Source organism: Lygodium microphyllum, chromosome 12 (assembly GCF_053477565.2).
Source record: "Lygodium microphyllum isolate KBCC chromosome 12, Lygodium_microphyllum_v1.1.10, whole genome shotgun sequence".
Classification (NCBI taxonomy): Eukaryota; Viridiplantae; Streptophyta; class Polypodiopsida; order Schizaeales; family Lygodiaceae; genus Lygodium; species Lygodium microphyllum.
In genome coordinates, this window is record NC_141146.1 from 36,874,358 (window position 1) to 36,899,699 (window position 25,342).

The following is a 25,342-nucleotide window of genomic DNA, read 5'->3' on the forward strand; positions in this document are numbered from 1 at the left end:
AGAGTTTGAATCTTGCAGGATGGCGAATATACCCAGCCAATGAACATAAAATTATCAGCATGATGTCCATTATGTCTTCAGCATTTATTTAACTTGGTTCTTCGTGACTGAGTGACTGGTCATATAGAGCAACCAATTCCAGAGACAGAGCACTTGTCTCCTTACAAAACACATGAAGTTCATTTACACAAATGTCCAAGTAAAGCTTTCTGGTCTTCTGAATATCAGTATCAAACTTGATAAATGCATATGGTCTTGCAACCGTGTCAACAATGGTCCCCTGTTTGATCTCCCAAACATTCCTGTAAACTGCTTTCAAATCATTAGGAATCTACTGAACTTTCTGTATAAAGCCATCTTCAACTCTAAGTTCCAAAGTCCCATGTCAATCAGATCATTTAGAAGATGCTTGTTCACAACCACAAATTCACCACTGAGTACTCTTCGGCTGTATATATTTGAGGTATATGATTTAAAACACTCATTATTGTCAAGTATCTGACTTGAAAACACATCCCAGAAATCATCACAACCAATAATCATAAACTCGTCTTCTTCAGTCCATCAACAAAGCTTGTCTCAATTCTGGCTCTGCACTGAGAATATAGTTCATGCCCTCCTTTAATCCCTTGATATGCCAGTTTCTAATGGCTCTTGCAACATTGATCTGTCCATTCAGATATCCATAATCCACAAAGCCTCCAAGGAACTCTATTCACCATCTTTTAAGTGAACATGAGGCCATATGATCCCTTGTTATATCAATGGCCTTGCCCTTCCTGTAGAGGACAGCTCTACAATCTCCTGCATTGGCCACAAACAACTCTCTTTCGAGCACTAAGACAGTTAAATCTGTTGTGCCAGATGACAAGCCATGATTAATTGAACAAGCTTCTGCAAATGCTGTCTCAGTCTGCAGAAAGGCATGATAGACAGCCTTTTCTATTGCAATTGGAAATGCCACATCTTCAACAATGTAATTGAGTAACTTGTCTTTGACAAACTCTACTGCTATGGTCATCCTCCAGGATGCCTTTCTCTATTAAACATGCTCCTTCGAGAGAACTTGCAGCTTTGAATGTCAACAAGTAGGTGACTTTGTTTGGTTTAATGCCTGCAATCAGTGTCTTCCAGGATACGACATCTTGATCTGACATATTGTCAAATACTTCTTGGGCTTTTCCAAGCATACCAGATTTTGCATACATGCCAACCAGAGCATTATTGATAATTTCCTCTTGCTCCAAACCCTCTTCACTATACTGCCTACGCAGAACAAAAGTATAATCACAACAACTAAATATGTACAAAGTATCAAATCCCACACACAACATTTGGGTGGATTTCACACCTCGAATGCGTAGCAATATGACATCCACCCCCTCTAATCCTGCGCATCCTCCGGATGGGCGAACTACCCATGATCGTTATCATCAAGATCCACAAACAGATCAATCTCTTCATTATGCATTTCCGGTATATCAACAAGATTATCTGTCATATCATCTGTCTCTTCCATTGGAGTTTCTTCTCGTTGCTCTTCCCTTGCAAATTCTTCCAATGCATAATCTTCGTCATCTCTTTTCTTGAAAATCTTGATTCTTTTTCCTGCAATAGGCACTCTAAGCACTGTCCCATCCAATTCTGTCAGCTCATATGTTGCATTATCAAAGACATGTCTGACTATGTACGGCCCAAACCATCTTTTCACCATCTTTCGAAGTGCAATATGCTGATTTTCAAGGCTGTTATCAAAGACTAATACCCAGTCTCCCTCTTCTATTACTCTAGGCCGCAAGCGATGCTTGCTATCAAACCTGTCCTTATTTCTTAGTCTAGCAACCTTCAACCTGTCAATAGCTAGCTGAATATCCTCTGGTCTTCTCTCCAACTGCCGAATCTGAAGAGCTAAGAGCTCCTCTCTCGTCAAATCCTCCTGCCAAGGTAAAACTGACCAAGTCAAAGCACAAGTCTCAGTTTCAGCATAACCGGTTTCTGACCATACATCAACTCTGCAGGCATATATCCTGTGGTAACACTGTGAGTCGTACGATCAGCCCACAAAGCAAATGGTAGAAGTCTCGGCCATTCTCCAATCCGTCCTCTGCATGCTTTGGCTAATGCTTTCACTATCGGCGGATGCCCTCTTTCACTCTTCCCATTTCCCTATGGATTGTATGCTGTGGTTAGAGCCAACTTGATTCCTAGTTGAGAGAAAAACTCCCTAGCTTCATCTGCATCCAATTCACCGCGATCCGCAGTGATTTTACCCACACAGCCATACCTGCAGAAAATTTCTTCCAATAAGAACTTACACACTGCACTAGTGGTCTTCGTTCTCAAAGATCTGCCCTCAACATGATTGGTAAGATCCTCTCTAGCCAAAACAATATATCTCATCTGCCATAGACCCATAGGCATAGTAACCAAATCAACTACCCACTTATAATGAATGCATAGTGGATAGGTCGGATGAAGCTCATCTCGATGACGCACTACCGAATACATTTGACAATCTCTGAACGTCTCTACAAAGTGAGAAACATCTCTATACATGCCTTTCCACCAATATTTCTCCTTGATTTTCTCATAAGTAGCCCACACTCCTCTATGACCAGCCCAAGGACTCTCATGAAACTCCCTCATCACTTGTAATTGTGTCTCTCTATCGCAGACAACCCGCAAAGGTAATCCGCCTCTTTTCTTCAGATGCTTCCAAAGAAATACACAAGCTCCAAATCATATAAAATACACAAGCTCCAAATCATATAAAATACACAAGCTCCAAATCATATAAAATACACAAGCTCCAATGAATCTCCGTACCTCTGAAGTGGTAGAACAATATTCCGTAATCTTGCCTATAGCATCCACCTTATCAGGTGAGGGTTTCCTGCCATAATATCCACACATATGTCCAACAATGACAACCTCATTTACTCCAAAAACAGATTTTTGCCCTGATAGTGTCAAGTTCACTTCTTCTAACCTGGCCAAAATCTTCTCACAAGCTGAAATATGATCAGCCACAAAGTATCTGCATCCCTGCTCATTTAGACTCTCATTCTTCTCTTCTTCTGCACACCCCTTAATGGGCACATCTTCCAAGAAAGGCATGGTAAGCTGAGGTATATAATCACGAAGAACCTTATGCATGGCATTCATCATATGCGCAAGAGAATTAGTGGCACCTTGAGGCAAGGTACACATCCTGACAAGCCCAATAGGAGTTCTCATGGTGGTTATGTCCCTGCTTTCCAAAGCCAGCTGAAACTGATCATTTACTGAATACAAATCACCTAAAGAATAGATGGCACGTCCAGCAAATGCTTTTGCAAACTCATCCACAACTGGACCTATACCAACATTCCTGATAGTAACTCTATTTACTGGCTGCATATCCTGTATAAATCGGAGAGTACCATTCTTCTTTGGAATCGTAAACCACCTGTTTGAGTATGGTGCAGATGAAGGCTCAAGAATTCCCATCCTGATTTTCTCATTCAACAAATCAATCAGCTTTGGCAGGTGTGCCTTAGGCACTGGAATAGGTCGGAGGTTCCATGGAATATGAGGAATAGTAAAGATCACCATAGGAGCAATAATATCTGGATTCACACATCCAATCTCATGCGGGAAAAAAGCAAACCCCCTTTCATGTCGCTCAAGCATCTCCTGAAAGCATTGCTTCTCTGTGGGTAGCAAGAAATCACAATTTCCAATTTTCAATTCAGCAAGAGTCTCTGCTGAAAATTTATGGCCTATATGCTCCGGATTCCTCAAAATTGGCTGTTTGGCAGCCCTCTCTATTTGCTGATCACTGTCAGGTGGAAGCGGTACAGCTACCGGCTTCACCTTCTTATCCACAGTTTTGTATTTCGTGTCAACCCTGGCTTCATTATGCTCTTCTGCATTACTCAAATCTTGCTGTAAATCAGCAATTCTGCACTCCAATGGCTGAATATCCTCAGCCCTCTGCTCTATGGACTGCATAGGAACAACCCTAAACTCTAGATGCTAAAATATTTCAGTAGTAAACTCTGTTGGCTGATAGTTTTCAGCCCTCTGTGTCTCTGTAAGCTGATCATAATCAGCCGGAAACTCTGTTTGCTGAATTTCTTCAGCACTCAACACTTTTTGCTGAGTCACCTCAGCCTCTGACTCAATCTGTGACACAAAATTTGCAATTTCATGAAACATGTCCAGGGATTGCACTAATACCTTACTATGACAACTATGCATATTAGTTTTCAGCATATTCCCCATCTCTATCATCGTATCTGCATACATCCCATCTATGTGCTCATCATTCTCTAAAATTCCTGCATTTTTCAAACTTTTCTCCTTCATGCATATGTACTGCCTGGCAGCTCTAGGCAACTTAGAAGTCTTCTGATAGCTCATTGAACTATTTGCTGAAATCCCAACAAAATCGGAGGAGAAAACACTGCTGCCAGGAGGCGAGAACTCCAATCTCCTCTGCTCTGTACCACCGTCATCTCGCGAAACGGCGGTACCTAATGAAAACCCGAATCCCTCATAGTGGGCAAAGGTGCATCTCTAAGAGTATCTCTGTTTCTAACATGGTTCACACACACAGTCATAAACTGAACTGCTCTCATGCCATCTTTACTGCGAATCCGTGCATAAGCAGATCCATCATCCATTACCTTTGTTTCCATGCGCATCTCTGTGATGAATGGCTGTCCAAGAATTATAGGATAAGAGCATGAATCCTGCACAAAGAAACGGAAATCCTCCTCTACATCTCCAATAGAAACCCTGACACTGGGACATGCAGCATACAAATCACCTACAGTGTTATTGGCGGCTCTCATACGCCACCCATGCTCTACATCCATAGGCCATCTGTTAATCTCATAAACTCCATGAACTATGAGATTAATCTCTGAACCATGATCTACCAATGCAACATAAGGCACCTGTTTCTCTCCAATTTTTACCATCGTCTCTGTAGTTACCCTAGCCCAATGACTCCACGAAAAGTGACTACGCGGTATCAAGACATGCTCATCAGTTTCAGCATAATGCATAGGCTGAACCCTCTTCTCTATCTGTGGAAAAACAGAAGCATTCTCAACCAAAACCTCATCCTCATCCTCTTCCAACTCCCCAATCAAAACTCCCTGTGTATCAGTAGTAGGCAATGCATGCCTTTTCCTCTTCAGGACCTCTTGAAACTGATCTTGAAACTCTCTTTTCGAGATGCCCAAAACCTCAGAAATAGTGAAAGTCACCTCACTGCCAAGTATCTTATCTTTAATTTTTTTCTTCATGTCTGTAGATGTCTCAATATCGGACATCAATATAACCCTGGCTGCTTTCTATCTCTAGGCTCTTGCCTTTTTTCTCTCTTTTGAGCATCTTCCATCTGTCGTTCTGGCCCTGGTCTCAAAGACGGTCCTGCAGTAGGTGGAGTAACAAACTCACCCCCTCTAGTCTTTTTAGCTGCACTTGGATTTTCTTCATTCCTCTTACGCTTCTCCTCAACAAGTACATCTGCTTCCTAAGACTTAGTCAAGTAGGCATAAATAGAGTACTTGTCAAACAGGCGAATCCCAACCTGTCTCAGATCTGATGCTAGAGCTTGCACTAGTCAAAACAGTTTGCTGAATTTTTCCCTTGTTTGCTGTCTCCATAGCATAAGTCCATAGTGCTGACTGATTCTCTGATCCTTTCTCAATCTGGACTCCATATGCAGAAGCACCTCCTCTAGTTGTCACATAAGAAGTACGTGCAGCCATGTCATCCACTAACTTCTTCATTCTGCCTTTACCAAAGTTGGTAGGAAGCGGAGCTCCTCTTTCAGTCAACCAAATCTTACCATCTTGTCCCCAAAATCCCAAATTCTTCCTCCTTGCATCCTGAAAAGATTCACAATCCCTGCACTGCTGATGGTCCGTACTATCTCACCAAATACATCTCCGATCTCTCCTAGGTGCACTAGGAGCACTCCTAGGTGCAGTAGGAGCACTAGAAGAAATAGTAGGCGCAGTTGAAGCAAACTGTTCTTTCAATTTTCCCACCAAATCCTCTTTAACTGACTCCAGTGTCAAATCCGTTATGCCTTTGATTATGTCATCAAGAGAGGTAGGCACCGATGGAGCGGATGGTTTTGGAGCAGAAGGTGCTAGCATCGGTCGTAGAACAGGAGGAATAAGAGGAGTGGAAACAGTAGGCACTGGCATAGGCCAAGAAACTGGCTGAGGAGGAGAAGAAATAACAAGGATAGAAGCAGGCATAGGAGCAGATGATGGTGTCGGTGTCATAGAACCATTTTGTAGGCGGGTCTTCCATATCCTTCTCTTGGTCAAAGTCGAGACTGCATCCTAGGCATCCTGCCAATCTGTTTTAAGACCCATAGGCTTCGTGCGATCCTCAAGAAGCTCTCCCAATTCTTCTTGAAGAGCAGGATCTATAGCTTGCAAGAAAAGCTCAACTTTTTCAACATCCAATGCTCTTTGTTCAATAGCATCAAGCTGACTATACCTCTCTTCAAATTCTCGAATCAACTCTGAAGCAGCTAGTTGTTTGGCATGTAGACCCACTCTCGGAATGACCACTGTGTAGCCATACCAAAGTCCTCAAGGAAATACTCTTCTTTTAGGGCCTTCTTAAAATCTTGCCAATGTGAATTTTGAATAAAAAGATCAGTCACTTTTGCCCTCAAGGTGGGTGTGACAAGACGAAGGAAGTACTTACTCATAAGTCCAGCTGGAACTCCAAAAAACCCCATCTTGATCTCATATGTCTTCAAATATGCTGAAACATTGCGGCCATCAAATAGCTTCTTCTCATTCTCAACTGCTTCAATCGCCTTAGTCGCGCTGATTGCATTCTCTAGCTTCGAATATAGTTGCCTTTGTTGAGACAACTGTTGTTGATGCAATTGCTGCTGTTGCTGCATATACAATTGTGTCTGCTGATTTTGAAGCTACATATACATGGACATATTCTGCAAAATCTGCTTTGGATCATCTGTTGAAGTACTTGACGCAGCAGTCATTGATGGAGCTGAAGTAGAGGACGCAGCTGGAACTGTAGAAGAGGCTGAAATAGATGTTGAAGTATCTCCCATCCTGAAATTTCTGCGACGCTTTCACGTCGGGTTCACCAAAGATGTCGAAGGGTTTTCGAAAGCAAAGTCGCGTCTACAGAAGACCGTGACTAATTTCAGGATAGAAGTTCAATCAGGTGAATAAGCAAGATGTGAAAATGATGCCAAGATTTTGTTTTATTTCTGCCAATAACAAATACAAGGTTGAATTCTACTGAGATTATGGAAGAAAAAGAGGTCATGAGTGCACAGAAATGGCTTCTCGCATTGACCACCACAGTAACTTTTGATCTGTGTTTTTTTAAAGACCTTTAAATGCTGCAAAAACTCATGGGCGGAGTGCTTTCAGTTTCAAACTCTCCTGTGTTAAACGAAGGGATAAGATGCTCATCAATGATCATTAAGATGTCATTACAGATCTTTGAAAGTTCTTCCTCTACTTTATGTCTGTACTCTTTGATCTGCTTTACATTTTGTTCATTGGATTTTGTTTCTTCTTTTTGTTCAATAAATGACTTTATCCACCAAGAAGCTTTGCGTGCACCAATAACATTCTTGTAGTCCACTGAAAGTAGATTCCTCTCTTCTACAGTGAGCTCAACATCAAGTTTTCAGGGCTAATTCAAGCAGAATAGGATGAGTAGGTGGCAGATCTGTCGCAGTTGTATTTGTAGCAGCCTAGTAAGCTTTAAGGGACTGACCTGTAGCTTCTTTCCTTTCACTACCAGTCTTGAACTCTGCTACATATCTGTAATAGTCACTTCATACGAACACGTTCAAATACTTCTAAATCGGCTTCAACATCCACTGCGAGGAGGGCCTTCTCCATGAGATGCCGTTTTACAAAGGTACTTTCCCTTCTTATTAAAGATGTCGAAAGATTCATGTTCGTTGCCTCCGCTCTGTCAATTCGCCTCTTTTAAGCACAATCATGGGTGCTTCAGGTGTCTTCCTTCTCGTCCTTCTCAATCCAGAGCTCGCCTCCTCTGCATCGAAGGGATCAAAATACTGAACAAAGCCGAAGCCCCGAGGTTCCCAGAGTAAGGTGATCGTACTCCACCCTCATAGCCAGAAAAGCTACGACCCCCCTGCCCTCTCTCTAGTTCTCATTTCAGATGGATTTTTTCTGTTCTCTTCTGCAAACACTACAGTAATCTCCCGTCCATACAAAATTCGATGATTCATGTAATATTGTGCCTCCTCTCAGACCAGACGATGATTCTCCTTTTCTCCCTGCAAACACAATGTCTCAAAATAGTGTTCTTTCCCCCCTTTTTGCCATACAACACGCAGCTTTTTTTTTTACAGAAAAGCGGCCCCAACATCTGCACTACCGATCCTTTTTGGTTCCATCCACAATTTTGGCTTTTTGTAGCAGTTGTGTGGTTCTGAATGATGCATCATCTTTGATAAAACTCCACCATAGCATTGTCAAGGGTATAGTGGTTGCATGCCAAAGAGAGTGAGCATCAAAAGCACCCCATATAGGGGGGGGGGGGGGGAATCGTATATCTCAAGAAGCATGGCAAGTGCACCAACCAGAACCACAAACCAGAGTTTGAATCTTGCAGGATGGCGAATATACCCAGCCAATGAACATAAAATTATCAGCATGATGTCCATTATGTCTTTAGCATTTATTTAACTTGGTTCTTTGTGACTGGTCATATAGAGCAAGCAATTCCAGAGACAGAGCACTTGTCTCCTTACAAAACACATGAAGTTCATTTACACAAATGTCCAAGTAAAGCTTTCTAGTCTTCTGAATATCAGTATCAAACTTGATAAATGCATATGGTCTTGCAACCGTGTCAACAATGGTCCCCTGTTTGATCTCCCAAACATTCCTGTAAACTGCTTTCAAATCATTAGGAATCTGCTGAACTTTCTGTATAAAGCCATCTTCAACTCTAAGTTCCAAAGTCCCATGTCAATCAGATCATTCAGAAGATGCTTGTTCACAACCACAAATTCACCACTGAGTACTCTTCGGCTGTATATATTTGAGGTATATGATTTAAAACACTCATTATTGTTAAGTATCTGACTTGAAAACACATCCCAGAAATCATCACAACCAATAATCATAAACTCGTCTTCTTCAGTCCATCAACAAAGCTTGTCTCAATTCTGGCTCTGCACTGAGAATATAGTTCATGCCCTCCTTTAATCCCTTGATATGCCAGTTTCTAATGGCTCTTGCAACATTGATCTGTCCATTCAGATATCCATCATCCACAAAGCCTCCAAGGAACTCTATTCACCATCTTTTAAGTGAACATGAGGCCATATGATCCCTTGTTATATCAATGGCCTTGCCCTTCCTATAGAGGACAGCTGTACAATCTCCTGCATTGGCCACAAACAACTCTCTTCCGAGCACTAAGACAGTTAAATCTGTTGTGCCAGATGACAAGCCATGATTAATTGAACAAGCTTCTGCAAATGCTGTCTCAGTCTGCAGAAAGGCATGATAGACAGCCTTTTCTATTGCAATTGGAAATGCCACATCTTCAACAATGTAATTGAGTAACTTGTATTTGAAAAACTCTGCTGCTATGGTCATCCTCCAGGATGCCTTTCTCTATTAAACATGCTCCTTCGAGAGAACTTGCAGCTTTGAATGTCAACAAGTAGGTGACTTTGTTTGGTTTAATGCCTGCAATCAGTGTCATCCAGGATACGACATCTTGATTTGACATATTGTCAAATACTTCTTGGGCTTTTCCAAGCATACCAGATTTTGCATACATGTCAACCAGAGCATTATTGATAAATTCCTCTTGCTCCAAACCCTCTTCACTATACTGCCTACGCAGAACAAAAGTATAATCACAACAACTAAATATGTACAAAGTATCAAATCCCACACACAACTTTTGGGTGGATTTCACACCTCGAATTCGCAGCAATACGACAACGAGGACAACTAGTGCCGGCTTAAGGAGGAGGCTACAGATTCTCCAGGACGTTGGAGACAACAGCACGAGGCGGCGAGGGCATGACTAGAGGCCGGAGTGGTCCATCATCTTGGGAGTGGCGGCCACAAGATATATCTGGAGGACTTTGTAAGTTTTTCTTTTGTTCTGCTTGCTTATTTTTTTTCAATATCCTTTGTACTGACAATCGTATTTTCTAACAGTTGTATTTTGTTTTCTTTGCAACACTCCATTACAAACCGCGATCCCACCAGCCTTGAGACTTGATATACAAAGAGGCACGGTCTCACTGTATTGATCGACCGATTGTATGGACGTGGCGGGCCTATAAGTTACTCATCTTTCTTGTCCGTAGTTACTAAGTTTAATTAAAATGCATTATTGTATAGTGGACTGATGTGTACTTGTTTCCTTTTTTGCAGAGTCCGTTCAATGGTCCTTTGCAGCAAAACAAGGTTTTAGATGGCGAGGATTTATAGCTTGCCCTTGGATCCCTGGAGCTCACATACTCTTCTTTTTTGGTTACATGATCTGTGTAGACATTTTCTATGTAATAGTAGTATCTTGCCATGATTGTACTGGTCACTTTCATTACGCGATCATGTATTTATTTCATGTATTAGTGTTATGATTTAAGTACACTTTGCCTTTATTTACACAAGTATTGTACACATTACTGAAACTATTTTATATAGCCCAAATAAAGCACATAGTGCTATATGTGGCATGGCAGCTTGCTACCCTGCCATAATTTTTTTTCCCTATTACCGTCGCAAATTTATTGCACGCGTCGCTATTAGCATCACAAATTTATTGCATGCGTCACTATTAGCACCACAAAATGCACTGCAAAGTGTCACTATCAGCAAATGTGACATTGATACACAGACGCTAATAGCGACATTGATAATGACGCTAATACCAACTATTCTATGGCGTCGGCAATAATGACATTTTTTGTGATGATGGAGGAAAATTTCTTTATAAACATTTTTGTCGCTTTTAATATCGGTATAAGGCCTACATCTTGTAGTGATCTTTAGTCATGGTTGGAAGGGACTTATAACAACCCATACTATTGGCTATACATACATACAGATTTGCTAGAGATACAGTTTCTGTAGCATAAGGAGGTTAAATCTTTTTACATGATGCACTGCCATAGCCTTCTTTTACAACAGTGCATCCCAAAAACCCTTGAATTCTCAGGCATTCGGGGGCACAGGATGATCACGAAGTCGATCTCTGTTTCGATGATGGTTAACACACATAGTAAAAAATTGGACAACTCGTTCATTATTCTTGCCTCGAATTCAAGCATAGGAAGAACCATCATCAAGAGCTTTTGTTTCCAAGCGGGCTTCAGAAATGTAAGGTTGCCCAAGAATGATAGGGTAACTATAAGAGTCTTGAATAAAAAAGTGAAAATTGTCTTTTATGTCTCCAATAGTTAGTTGCACATTAGGACATGCAGTATATAACTCTCTAGAAGAGTTGTTTGTAGCTCTCATTCGCTAACCTGGATCAACATCTATGGGCCATCCGCCGCTTTCATAGAGACTCCTTGCCATGACGTTTATCTCAAAACCATGGTCTAAGAGTGCAATACACGGTTTTTCTTTTTCTCTAATTTTGACGACTATCTTCGTTGTTGCTCTTGCCCAATGTATACGGGAGTAGTGACAACGGGCTTCTTCCTCATCATGCATGTGCTGTAGACAATCTTCTTTTTGAGAGGTGGGATGCCCAACTTGTTTGGACCAACCGACCATTACATTTTCAGCCTTCACTGCTTTAATTTTTGCATCCATTCTTTCTTTATCTTCAACTTCAATTGCTACAATTAACTCTTTAATTGCTTCAAGCTGAATTCCTTGCGAAATCAGCTTCTCTTCATCCTGCACAAAGACTCGAAGAGCTTGCAAAAAAGCATGCACTGTTTTTTCAACATTATCACCAATATATTGTCTTTTCTTTTGATTACATTAATAATTACATCATGAAAATTCACGTTTGGAAATTTTGAGAATTTCACCTAAGGTGAACTCAATTTTACTTCCTAGAATTAGTTCTTCTAGAACTCGTTTGAGATCAGGCAGATTCTATGTCAGGTTGCAATTTGTAGCATGGCTGCTTGCATTTCTTCTTTCCTTTAGTCTTCTTTGTTTGTGGTACATCTTCCATCTCTTGATCTGGGGTTATATTTTCAGCAAGCTTTGGTTGTTCAGTCATTCTTCTAGTTACTCATTTCGGAGGGCCAGAAGAGAAAGGCCACGGTTCATCTTCTCTTCTTCTCTTTTCTTCAATTAAGACTTCTTTATGATTGACGTTAGTCAAATGTGCAAAGGCAAAAAAAGAATCTACTGGTTCTTTCCAACCAGTTATTCCTCGAATACACTGACTAGCATTAGTCAAATAATCTTTGGCTACTTTGCCGCGCTTTATTTGATCTAATGGCTGCATCCATACTTTAATTTGCACATTAGCTTTACATGCTTTCAAATTTGATTTAGTTGGCTCAATTTTTAGCCCATAGGTAGCTGCATCAATTGTTGCATAGGCATTCTTTACAGCTAAATCTTCTAATCTTTCTTCATTCCACCATTGCCAAAATTTGGCTCTAGTGGAAGACTAGTTTCAGGTGCATGAAATTTTCCGTCTTTCCAAAAGACGAGCTTTTGTGCTTTAGCCTCATAGAAGGCAGAACACTCCCTCTTGTCATGTTGTTGGCCATCACACCAAACACATCGCCTCTTATAGCCTTCTCTCATGGGTCTTTGAGTTACGATTATCCTTGTTCTTCAACTTTGACATCAAGCTTCTCCACCTTGGAACTAATTTTTGTAAGATTCAAATGAAGGTCATGTATGCTTTTAATGAGTTCATCCATAACATCATTTTTAGAAAGAATAGAAGAAGAAAGAGTTGGCTCATTAATCAAAGGAATAGGGGATTTTGAAGGTGGAACAAGCTCCATCAATGGAGTTGTTGAAGTTGAAGTAGAGCCCAATCTTAGTCGCATCCGCTCTCTTTAAAAAATCATGTTAACTGCATCAGTAACATCTGTCCATGTAGTCTTGACTCCCGATTCTGGGATAATATCTTGTAGGCAATCAACAAGCTTCTCTTGCAGAATGGGATCTGCAGCCTTAAGGAATAATTCAATCTTCAGACCTTCCATACTTTGTTGGTCTTCAGCATCAGGTTGTCCAAATTTACTTTCAAACTCATGGTATAAAGCTATTGTAGCTAAACATTTCTTAGGTTTCTCAACCCAATCAGTGAAACTTTTCTTCGTCATGAGGCCACAGTCTTCTAAGAAGAATTCTTCGCGTAGGGCTTTTTTGAATGCAATCCAATATGCATCTCACTAAAAAAGACCATGGGTTCTTTCTTGAAGACCATGCTTGGCTAGTTTGGCAAAATAGTGACTCCATGCATGTTGCGGTACACCAAAGAAGAGCATTTTCTCAACATACAAGCAAATGAAAACATAGACATTTTGACAATTAAATTGTTTTAATTCTTGCTCAACTTTTTCTAGAGGGCCTTGATAGCTATGGAATCAATCTTCTCTTTGTCTTGCCTTTGTTGTCGTTGTTGTAACATTTGGATTTGTTGTTGCTGAGTCTGCTACAGTATGCGCACCAACTGTTGTAGAGTATCTCTTGAAGAATCCCTCATCTTAGAGTTCTCTTACACTGACCTTCACATCAGGTTCACCAATATCGCAGCGCATACGGTTGGAGATCACCACAGGGGTTTGACAAGAAAACTGGACAAGATAGATAGAAATGTATCTTCAAGAGATAAGTAGGTTACAGTAAATGTTTAAAGGTTCAAGAGGTAATTCATGATCAATCACAGGGGTTTGAGAGAGAAGAGTGTATGGGGGTTCAAGAGCTTAGACTTGAGAGATGGTAGAGATAAGAGAAGGGTTGAAGGTTTTAAGCCAAGTTCTTGAAGATGTTAATAGAGCTTCCAACTACATGTTCTTAGCAAAGATCACAAGAGTATTATCTCATAAGTTCTAACTCAAATCAAGATTGTTTTCTTGACTGTAAGAGCAATCACAAATTATAAAATCAAGTACAATATGTTGTCATGTATCATAAACAACTCCGTCCCATCATTCATACATGATGCCATAGCATGAAACAACTTTGCACGATTGCATTCAATGTAGATTGTTAGGGACAAAAGCTTATGAGTCAATTATAAGGCTTGTAGGGCAAAGAGACTTGCTTCAAGAGAGCTTCAAATTGAGTTCTTGATAAGGATAAGCTACCACAACCAAGAAGTAAGAGAAAAAGTTCCTCTTAATTGAACTCAAAGCATCTATGAATGATCTAGAAACATTGCCTTGCCATAGGGGAACATAATACTTGCATATTTTGACAAAATGTCTTCCGTAGAGGAAAAAATGAATTTAAAGAACACTGCTACAGCTAATTCTCTGAGTATGGCTGAACATATTAGTCCCTAATCAGCCCAAATATATTCATGAATTCACCTCTAATGATAGCATAAACTTCCCCTAACACGGCATCGATGCGTTTTGGTGCCAAAAGTCTACCACGGGGGTAAGAGACATCAGGGTGAAGGGAGATTCAGGGAGAGGAGTAGATGGAAGAGAAGGAGTTCGAAGAAATAGAATACGTAGAAGAATGCTTAGAAAAAGAAATAGAAAATGTAGAAGAATACTAATAGAGATGAAGCCTGTCAATTTATTTTTGCATTATGAGAAGATAAAACTCTTGTTGACTAAAATGTGTATAAAATAATACCTTCCTCTATGTTGCTCAGATCGCCAATCTGATGCTTCCATTGGCTCCGAAAGGGGGGTAAAATTCTAGCACACCTAGCTAGAATTATTCCAAATCACTCCCTCTTCATCTCCCACTTTAGAGTGCTGCTCGTTGCCTGGAAACAACAATCACGCGTCACACGATTTCGCTAATCTTTCTTTTTACATAAAATCCTCTCAAAATAGTTGAAAGCTACATGCTTTCTTTTACATGTTATCCTTATCTAGAAGTTGTCTACTTTATGGATTTTTAAAAGAGATAATATCTAAAATATAAAAAATTGACTAAAACTTATTCAAAAATCTAATATTTTTGAACCATGGACACTAACACTAATGCCTAAAGTGGCATTGGCTCTCTAGATTTATAAGGAAGCTGCACTCTTAGAGTTTTTCACATGGTGTGCGTGTAGTGGCAGGACAATGCAACTGTGAGCAATTTTCATATCTCACCCAACAAATCTTTATCCATAACATTGTGAAAAGAAAAGTAAATTGGGTGAAGAAGCTCATTGAATGTTGGGATAAGGGCTTAGGAGGAGAGCCATAGTGCAAAGAGAGAATTGGTGCTGAAGTGGATGGTACCATCACAATGACACAAGAGCAACATGAATCTCTCCAAAATGCAGTAGAATCGTTAAAAGAACTAGTGGAAAGTCTCCCTGAAGAAGTCAATGTGTTGCATGGAGAAAGAGGCAAGGCTCTACAATCTATGATCGAATTACTAGAAGAGCTAGAGGCCACTCGAGCAAAGAAAAAGAAGAAGTAATGATGACTAGAAATTGAAGCATATCATTGGAGAGTTCACACATGGCATAAGCTAGGAAACTATAAATAGGGAGGTAGGCCCTTCAAATATCAACCAGGCTAGTCTATCTAATACTAATGAAGCACAATATTTTTGTACAAGAAAGCATGACCAAGATGTAAACAATATGCATATTTTGCATGCTTTGACATTGGCTTAATTTTGTTATGTGTGCATGTAAATGTATTTTCTTAAAAACATCATTCAACTTCAATCACGTGCTTTGCATCCAGTAATACAAGGGTCAATATCATTGCAATTGTATATGGAGTACGTGTTGCAATCATGTCTTTTACAATCCAATGACATGTGGTTTGTGTTGTCCAATCATATATAGAGTTAGCTGCATTGCAATTGTGTGCCTTGCAATCAAATCATGTTATGAGAGTGAATGAGCTTAACACTACCATTCAATGTGCGGATAAAGTCAAGCATGAAAAAAATAGTAGAAAAAACACAATGATGAGCATGTGAAGATGCAAATCACTTATTCTTAAACAAGTAAAAGTACCAAATCATTTACTTCGTCAATGCCATCTTGCTCTTGATCTAATTCTTGAGGTTTGTACCTATAAGAAATCATCTATATAATGTCCATTCAAAGGGTATTAAAGAATACCCTTTCTTTATATGCTATAAGCTCATAAAATGATCCCTTTTACTTTACTAAACTTATGAATTTTTTAAATTGCAATTAAAAAATCAATTTTGTAAATATAATCATGTAAATCTTACTAAACAAAATACCCTCTTACATAGTATCTTACATGTTCTACAAGGAGGATCCGATCTGCTTCATCTTCATCTTCACTTCATATTCCCTCTATTATGACCTCATGGGTTTGTCATACATTTTTTTAAATAGTGTTACAAGACACTACACAAGGTGCAACAACATATTCCCTCTGTTATGACCTCATGGGTTTGTCATACATTTTTTTAAATAGTGTTACAAGACACTACACGAGGTGCAACAACAAAGGGATTTCCCAAGTTGTCTAGATTGAAAAAGCCAATACACAAAGTCACATTAGCCTTAGACATGCTCAATCCATTCCTATGCTTTGAGTGCATGAAATTAGATACTAAACCAATTTCATTTTTCACAACAACTAGATGAAGCAATAACAAATAACACTTACATAGTTATATATTAAAGCTCAAGATTCATAGAACCAAACTCCTTCCATTAGATTGAGCCTAACAAGCTCTTTGCTACATCAATCTACCATGAATCTCCAAACAAACCTTCCCTATATGCATACTTCACTTCATTGTTACAAATATGGGTCCTTGCCTTGGTCACCTTGTAGGAAGCAATCCCACATCTTCCCAGAATGTGTTAAAAACTCTCTATTTTGAGACTGTTGGAAGAATTGAAACTTTGGATCCAAAACAAACCATGTATCGTGCAATGGAGTGTGCATATTTGTCAACATGCTTCTCTAATTCTTATGATGGTTCCCTTCTCAAGTGATATAAAAGAAGTGAGCTCCTCAATCTTTTTGAGTGCCTGATGAAAATGCGAATAAAACTATCCCATTATGCTCATCAAGCATGCATAGTGGGAGTAAAAGTTTCACCACCTTACTAACCCAATCCACTTTCTACCAAAACATATTGCTTTGGGTATCACTCACACATTTTCTCATAGCTTTGGTTAAATGAGGATTCTTTGCAAGTGAAGCATGCCAAAGTCTACTTGTAGTGGTCTCTTGAAGTGCATCTTAACCTCTTTCAATCAACTAAGGATTAGATATGCAATAGCGAGCTAGGTAGCATAAAAATTCCTTAAGCACTTATCTGAATGTTGTCAAAACAAGGTATAGGTGTACTAATGTTCTTTGATAAATATCACAACATGATATGCATCCCTCAACACAAATTATGTTAATGGAAAATTTTCCACATTCTTTAACAATAAGAACTATATGAGTAGCATGTGGAACCTAAGCAATATTTAGATATTTTGCCATTATTTTCTCATTTTTACTATTTTAATTTGAGGCATTATCAGATATAATAGCAATTATATTATTTGGACCCCTAACTTTGCTATCAATTGCTCATAGATATTTTCTATGAAGTGCCATGTATTTTCTTGAAGTGATGTATCAATTGCTTTGAGAAAAACAACTCCTCTTGGACATATAGTTACTACACTAATCAACGGCTTATATTGATTGTTTGTCCAGCCTTCCAGTCTAAGTGTACATCCATATGATGACACAAAGTCAAATATTTGGCATGTTAAATACATCTCTGAGTCTATTTTAATCCCATCCAAGTTTTCTATGTGCATTTTATTGTAGCTTAGCAATGTGAAGCTAGCTTTAGTTGTTGATATTAAGGTGTCTTAAAATATAGGATTCCAAATGACATTGAAAGGAGTGCTACATGATACAAATGCTTGTGTCTACTTTAGATGTAGTGTCAAAATCATTTTGCTTTTCAAAACTTGCCCTCAATCCTTCTTGATGTGAAATATGAGTCCTATGTGGAAACTTCTACACCACTTACCTCGGTAGTACACTACATTGAGGCATCTGTAGGATGGGTCAAATCACAAAGATGATCCACATTTCCCCTCTCATCAAGTTCATCCACTCAAGACATACTTGTAGATCCTACTACTTCAATATTATCAATGTATACTTTTTAATTTTCTTTTGTTTTGTGTTATTTTCTCACAATTTCTAAAATAAGACCTTTGCATTTGTTGGTGGATTTGTGCAAGCAACTAATTATCTCTTTAGTAGTAGCTATAGATTATATTGAATACATGAAATGCCACCTATAAATGTCATATGCACATCAACTTGGGGAGAGACTAGTGTGGTTCCACACCAATAGGCCTTGAAGAAGCCACAAAGTTTTGACACACCACCCCAATTCAAAATTTCGATTTTTTGAACACTAAACATGACTAATATTTTCACAAAAAACATAATCATACAAGTCAAATACAAAAATATCTATAGTTTTCCCAACTTCATAATTTTCTTTTTGCAATGGTTGAAGGCATTGTCAACATTGTTCGTAGCTTGGTCTTTATTAAGAATGCTTGCCTATTCTCAAAACCAATCAATAATTCAATTTTTTTTTGGAAGAGGAATCAAAACTTTCCATTGTTATTATAACATTTGATCTTTTCCTATCTTGTGATGCACCTTGATATGATCTCCATCTAAGATGCTCTTTGTCCATGGACAATCTAAAGTGTTGCAACTAGATAGTTGAATGTGTTATGTATTTCAAAAAAGAAGGGTAGTATGATATTTCATAAAAGACCAAAAGTCTAAACTTCACACACATGCACATGGGCATTTGCATGCATGCACACACATGTGCACATGCATGCACAAACACACCCATGAGTAGAACTTGTAATAATGTGATTGACATCACAAATAGTACATCAAAACCATAATCGGGAAATGCAAACAACATGGAGTTATTATTATCTCCAAGAAAAGTACAATCCATCAGCAAATGTTATAACCATATATGGGAGGCAAGCAAATGATGAATTGTTTCATTATCATCTGTCGCACGGATTCATCAATTTATTTAGAATGGTACATTGAGAACCATACTTTATGCCACAGGAAATATGTACCAAATTTTATTGCATTAGCCAAACAAAATACTAACTCACAAGTATTTTGAGTTGTTTACATCTAAGGACAAAGTGCTTGTTACCATGAAGCAATCGAGAAGAATAATACATGCAGGAATAGACTAGATAGAGAATGTAAATTAAGACTTATAAATCTCACATAACCAAGTATTACAATGGAAAAATAGACTAGAATACACGTTGAAATGATAGACAGAATGCTCAAGCAAAGTAAGTTGAGATGATTCCCATAATTCAAAGAATGTGATGAATGTCCATTTCCTAATCTTATTCACCTAAGTATCTAACATTTGCCATGGCAATACTTTGAGCATCACATGTTAGTTCATCAATATGATCTACATTAGTTTTTGGAAAAAATATGCATTGCATCAATCCAAATAGGACTGTATATAGAAAAAACAACCTACAGAAAAACTAGTACATTTATTCTCTTCAAAGAGATGTCCAAAATTTTAATGAGACTCTTAGTTCTACAAGAAAATCAAGCTTATGAAAGTGTGACATTGGTTATATAGAGATGTGTGTGCACATATGCACACATGTATACTCAGTCCATGTACAGTCAAGGAACACAGATCTAGAGCTAGTTGGCTATGGTGGACACAAATCATAGAACCGATACATGATAGAGAGAAGAGATTGTAACTCAAGTGAATTAGGTTCCAAGATAGATTATCTTGGACTCATAAACACAATCTTGAGTGACTCAAATTGAAAGTACAATTGCATTAAAATGAGAAGTACATGCTTATATAGCTTTTGAGTAGTACTACTATTCTGAATGTGCATATGGGATTCTGAACATCTCTTCCTAGAGCCTACATCAATTGTCTATCTTCTAGCCTCTTTAGGGCATACAACCTCTATGGGCATACATCTGACCTCTATGGCAACCAAGCATCATTTGCTATTCTCAATACCCCCCCTCAAATGACGAGTCTCTACTCTTACTGGCTTTTGTTCCCCCTACATGATGACATGGCCCGGGAGACTAGCTCTTTGGCAGCCTAGTCAAGTTTAAGGCTTGAAACTTTACACCTTGGTAGGGTTTTTACATCCACTATGGGAAACAAGATCCACTATGGGAGATCCATTATCGGAAATTCTTTATCAAGACCAGCAGCAGAAACAAATTTTGCATCTTTTGCTTCTTTGGCAACCTTTGGTAATATCCTTGATCTTCTAGGTGTCTTTGATCTTCTTGGACTCCTTGGTCTTCATGCTCTTTTTCTTTGTTGTGATCCTTGTCCCTTTTGTTGATGTGTGGCAGTTCTCTTTTGACACAAATTTTGGGATACATGGACTTGAAATACATAATTTTCGGGATATTTTAGAAGAGGCTTATTTAAACCTTAGTAATAAGGCTTATTAGTTTTTTAAAAAATAAATTAAACTGCTTTTTAGGTTGCATTTATATTGATGGGTATAGAAGAAGGCTCTAAACTGAGATGCAAAATCCCATAATCTCATCATACAGTGAACAAGTTGACAAGCTTGCTAGACAAGAAACTGAGATGCAAAATCCCATAATCTCATCATACAGTGAACAAGTTGACAAGCTTGCTAGACAAGCAACTGCTTCTTCTACATGGATTGCAAGCCATATACTTGAACTTGGCAATAAACATATAAAGAGAGCAAAAAATTGAGTTTCTGATCTATTTCTTGAAGCTATTGTCGGTGATGACTGCAAATCACTGTTACAGTTAATGATGGTGTGCTTGCTCATACCAAAGTCCACAATACTCGCAAACATTTGGTTCATCAGAATCGAGACAGATGAACTACACCGTATGACCAAGAGGTGGATCTGGGTTCCCCCTATGCATGCCACGACCCGTCCTTCCACAGGTATGGAGGGTACTTCCCTGATATATTCCATCGGTGACTTTCTGTCTAGTTTCTGCATCCACTTGATCAAAGGCAGAGGCTTGAGGAAGACGACGAACTGGAAGTCGACGCGTTTCGTGTAATGATCCTATTCGCAGATAAGGCGGCAGAGCGTTCCACAGAAATGCCATGAGAAGAGCCTGATGAAAGGTAAGCGTAGGCACAAACCCTTCAAAGGAAGCTCCGACCCATACTCCCTTCTCTCTCTCTCTCTCTGTGCGCGCCTGTGCTACCGATCACAGCGGCAAGGCTGATGGAGATGCCGCCCAACATATGGCTGATGAGGATCACCAGGGGAGGATCCTTCCCCTTGTTCGACAGGAGAGAATGGAGGAAATCGAGGAGCGACTGGCTGTATTCGTCACTCCTCGACTGGCTGTATTCGTCAAAGGAGGAGATCGTGTTGGGATCCGCAGGGTGAATGCCTATCGATGGGGGTGGTGTGGTGGCTGCTCACGCGCAGGAAATTAACCTCCTTGTACTACCAGCACCAAGCGCCATGGTAAAACACAAAATAAACTTTCCTAGGGCTGTCTCGGGGTAGCCTTTTCTCAAGTTCGTGTTCGCATCCATGGGTTGGGAATGGACCTATGATATGGAAATAGGAGAGGGCCTTAAGGTACGTTCAACTCCTACTATCCATTTACATTATGATAGGGCTAACTAATGATACTAGAATTAGCTTGTCATGGCTTTGATATCATGTCAGGAAACACTCTAGACCTAGTTGGCTATGGTGGGCGCAAATCATAGAACCAATACATGATAGAGAGAAGAGATTGTAACTCAAGTAAATTAGGTTCCAAGATAGATTAGCTTGGATTCATAAACATAATCTTGAGTGACTCAAATTGAAAGTACAATTGCATTAAAACGAGTATCAAGTACATGCTTATATAGCTTTTGGGTAGTACCACTATTCTTACTGTGCATAGGGGATTCTAAACATCTCTTTCTAGAGCATACATTTGGCCTTTATGGGCATACATTTAGCCTTTATGGACATACATTTGGCCTCTATGGCCAAGCATCATTTGCTATTCTCAACATGTATGTGCATATACACACACACATAAAACACATCTTTCATAGGTTTGGTATGGTATTATTTTTAAAGCAAGTATCAAATTATGGGTGAAGCAGCAAGGTGTCGTATAGAGTAGATTCCCACTTAGTGGATTGAGCATGCTCTATTCGTGATTAGGAGTTTAGATGATATTTTAGAGTTGAGAATCCTACTAATAGTGGACCACATATCCCTCAAGTCATCTATGGTTGATGAAGAAAGAGGATGAGAAAATAAGTTGAAACAGAATGCATCATAGCTTCACCAAGCTATATGGTAGTATATTGCAACCCACAATCAGTAGAAGCTCCATATCCAATTGCTTCATCTTTTGGGTCCCAAAAATGTTGTCACCTATCTATAAGCAGCCTAAAGGGATTATCACCTACCTCTAATGGCCTCTTGATTAGCTCTAGGGATAGCTCTTTGATAGCCCCCCTAGGCCAATAAGCTAGAGAATTGTAGTAGCAGCTTGCTCTCCTTCTCTCCTAACCTCCACAATGTTGGAATGAAACTTCAACAACCTCTAATAGCCTTTTGCTCACTTGCATACACAAATTTTACCCAAGGGTAGCCTTCTAAATGCATTTTCAACCAATTATATTTATTTTTAAAATATTAATATTAAAGATTAAAATAATTATTAGTTCTTGCTCAGAAAAGTAAATTTACCAACCAACATTTAAATTGGGTAGGCCAATTTGTCATCTAAGTATTCTTGAGCATTTTTACAGCCCTTGAAGTAGCATTAATTAGCTATGTAATGCCTAGTTCCTAATGTCATCATTAACATTAATGGATAATAAAATATTCTAGGCCAAAATTTGTCATGAGGAACCACCTAGTACTTGACTAACATAATTTGTTAAATTTTTTGCCTCTGACATCCATTGACTTCTCAAGGTCCTTGGCTCGCCATTGTGAAATAACTAATAGACACATCACATGTGCACCTCATATTTGCACATTTGATTAACAATTTAATCAAACACTCAGCAAAATATCAAAATTCAATATCCTCATGACATTAGCACATTCCAAGAGATTTCATCCAATATTAGAAACCCATTAAACAATGTATTTTTCATGATTTTTTGATATTGCCAATCTATTGTCTAAATGTACCTATTTGCACTTTTTATTGCTTCAAGCTCATGTATTGACTATCGTAAGATTTTTAAATGTATGTGAAAGTAGTAGTGCTTGTGGAAAATGCTAGATAATTAGAGTTCAAGCGGGTACAATGTGTACTAGAAGCTTCAATGTCTACCAATGCATTAACTCATGTAGTTTATGATTTTCTAGCAAATGCATTCCTCTCTATTAACTCTATGCTAATGCAAGATTTCAAAATGCATACAAGATGACTACACCTAAGTAAGGGCCCTCATCTCACTTTCAATCATAGGAGTTTGTAGTTCCTATGTTATATTCATATCCAACAATCAACATGCACTAAGATATAAATTTCCATCTTGGGAGGTTATTAACATTTCTTATACATCAACCATTCATAGTAGGGTAGCATTAAATTTTAGCTAAGTTGGCAATGAGACTTTCCTCAAGAGATCTCAAACAAATTCATGCCTAGGAGGGTGTAATTGAAGAATTTTTATTGGTAAACCCTAATTTACAATAGAAGTTAGGGTTTACTAACCATCCTATGAAGAGTGCATTTAGGGCTTAGTACTTGAAATTTAGTAGCTGAAATATGGGGATTTTGGAGAATCTCAAGAGGCTAGCTAGCCAACATTAAGTTTGGGATAGAATTTCTCATCCAAGGAGAAAAATTGAAGGCTAATCCCCAAGCAAACCAAGGGCCAAATTGGTTTGAAGGCTTGCCACTTGCTATGGACAACAACATGTATTGAAGATTGAAGGAGATTAGGTGGGATCTTAGTGTGCTTCAATCTTTAGTAATACAAGTTAAAGGAATATTGTGAGATGCACCATTTTTGGGGCTAATTAGGTGTCCAATGTCAAAGATTGATAATATTTGTATTTTAGTTTATATGGATTTTATTACCTAATATAATTATTACTTAATCAGGTTATTCTCACCACCCTATTTGAGAAGAAATGCTAGTTTCATGGTTCCATTGCCCAAAACTATCAACTCCTTTGAGTAGGTGGGCTTGAGGCACTTGTGTGCAAGCCAATGTGATTACATTTTGCTGAGTTTGTGATTAGTTGAGCATTAGAACAAGAATATCTGCATACAATGAGATGGGATCAAGTAGTGAACAATGTCTCTTACTTTGAAAATTCATAAAATGAGGGGGAATGCAATGCCTAATCTTGGACAAGGCACACAACATGAGCAATAAGCTAAGAATGAGAGAAATGAGATAGAAGGGGAATCCTTCTAGGTCTCTTAAAGCTAATGACAAATAAGAGGAAGAGGAATTTGATGACCAATTTAATAATCAATTAAGAACAACAAGTACATTTGTTCAATTGGCAAAATACCCTTGGATTATGCACTTTTTGAATGCCCTAAAGAAGGGTAGCAAAGGCAAGTAGAGGACCTTGCCTTCAAGAGCGTCAATTAGCAAAATGTACCAAAGGAAGATCCAATACAACAGCATGATGTTCTAAATGTGGACATTGAATTAAAAAGTGATGTGAGTGGGGCAATTGATGTGTATCCAAGGCCAACTTGGAATCACCAATCCAATGGTTTTTGGGTAGCTAGCCATGTATGCTAATGTGGATCATTGTGGTTTGGTTTTCCAAGCAATGGATGGTAATGCTTCAACCATGGAGACCCAAGGACCAAACGTATTTTGTATGCAGCCACCTATGTGTGATATGCAAGGACCCATGTATTCAAGTATGACAAGTGGAATGAAGAACCCATTGTATAGCAATGTTGGCATTATACATGGGGCATAAAGTAGCATGTTTGTAATGCATTTCTTACATTAAAGTGTTTGGAACTCATGGTATCAATGCTTTTCATGCAAATGCTATTTATAGTGTTGGTCATGAGGGAAGTGCCAACGTAACCTTTTTGGCAACAATATGAAAAATCCAAGGATCTATGTGGTCTAAAGAGACAGTGGCCTAGAACCTAGTGGAGGTTTCGAGGCAACTAAAGTTAGTGGTAAA

General features: G+C 38.9%; 1 pseudogene; it reads right to left on the reverse strand.

Moving 5' to 3' along the window:
* Window positions 1–315: 315 nt before the first annotated feature.
* Window positions 316–1,021, reverse strand: LOC148027646 (putative protein phosphatase 2C 57 pseudogene; annotated as a pseudogene).
* Between the last annotated feature and the right edge of the window lie 24,321 nt (window positions 1,022–25,342).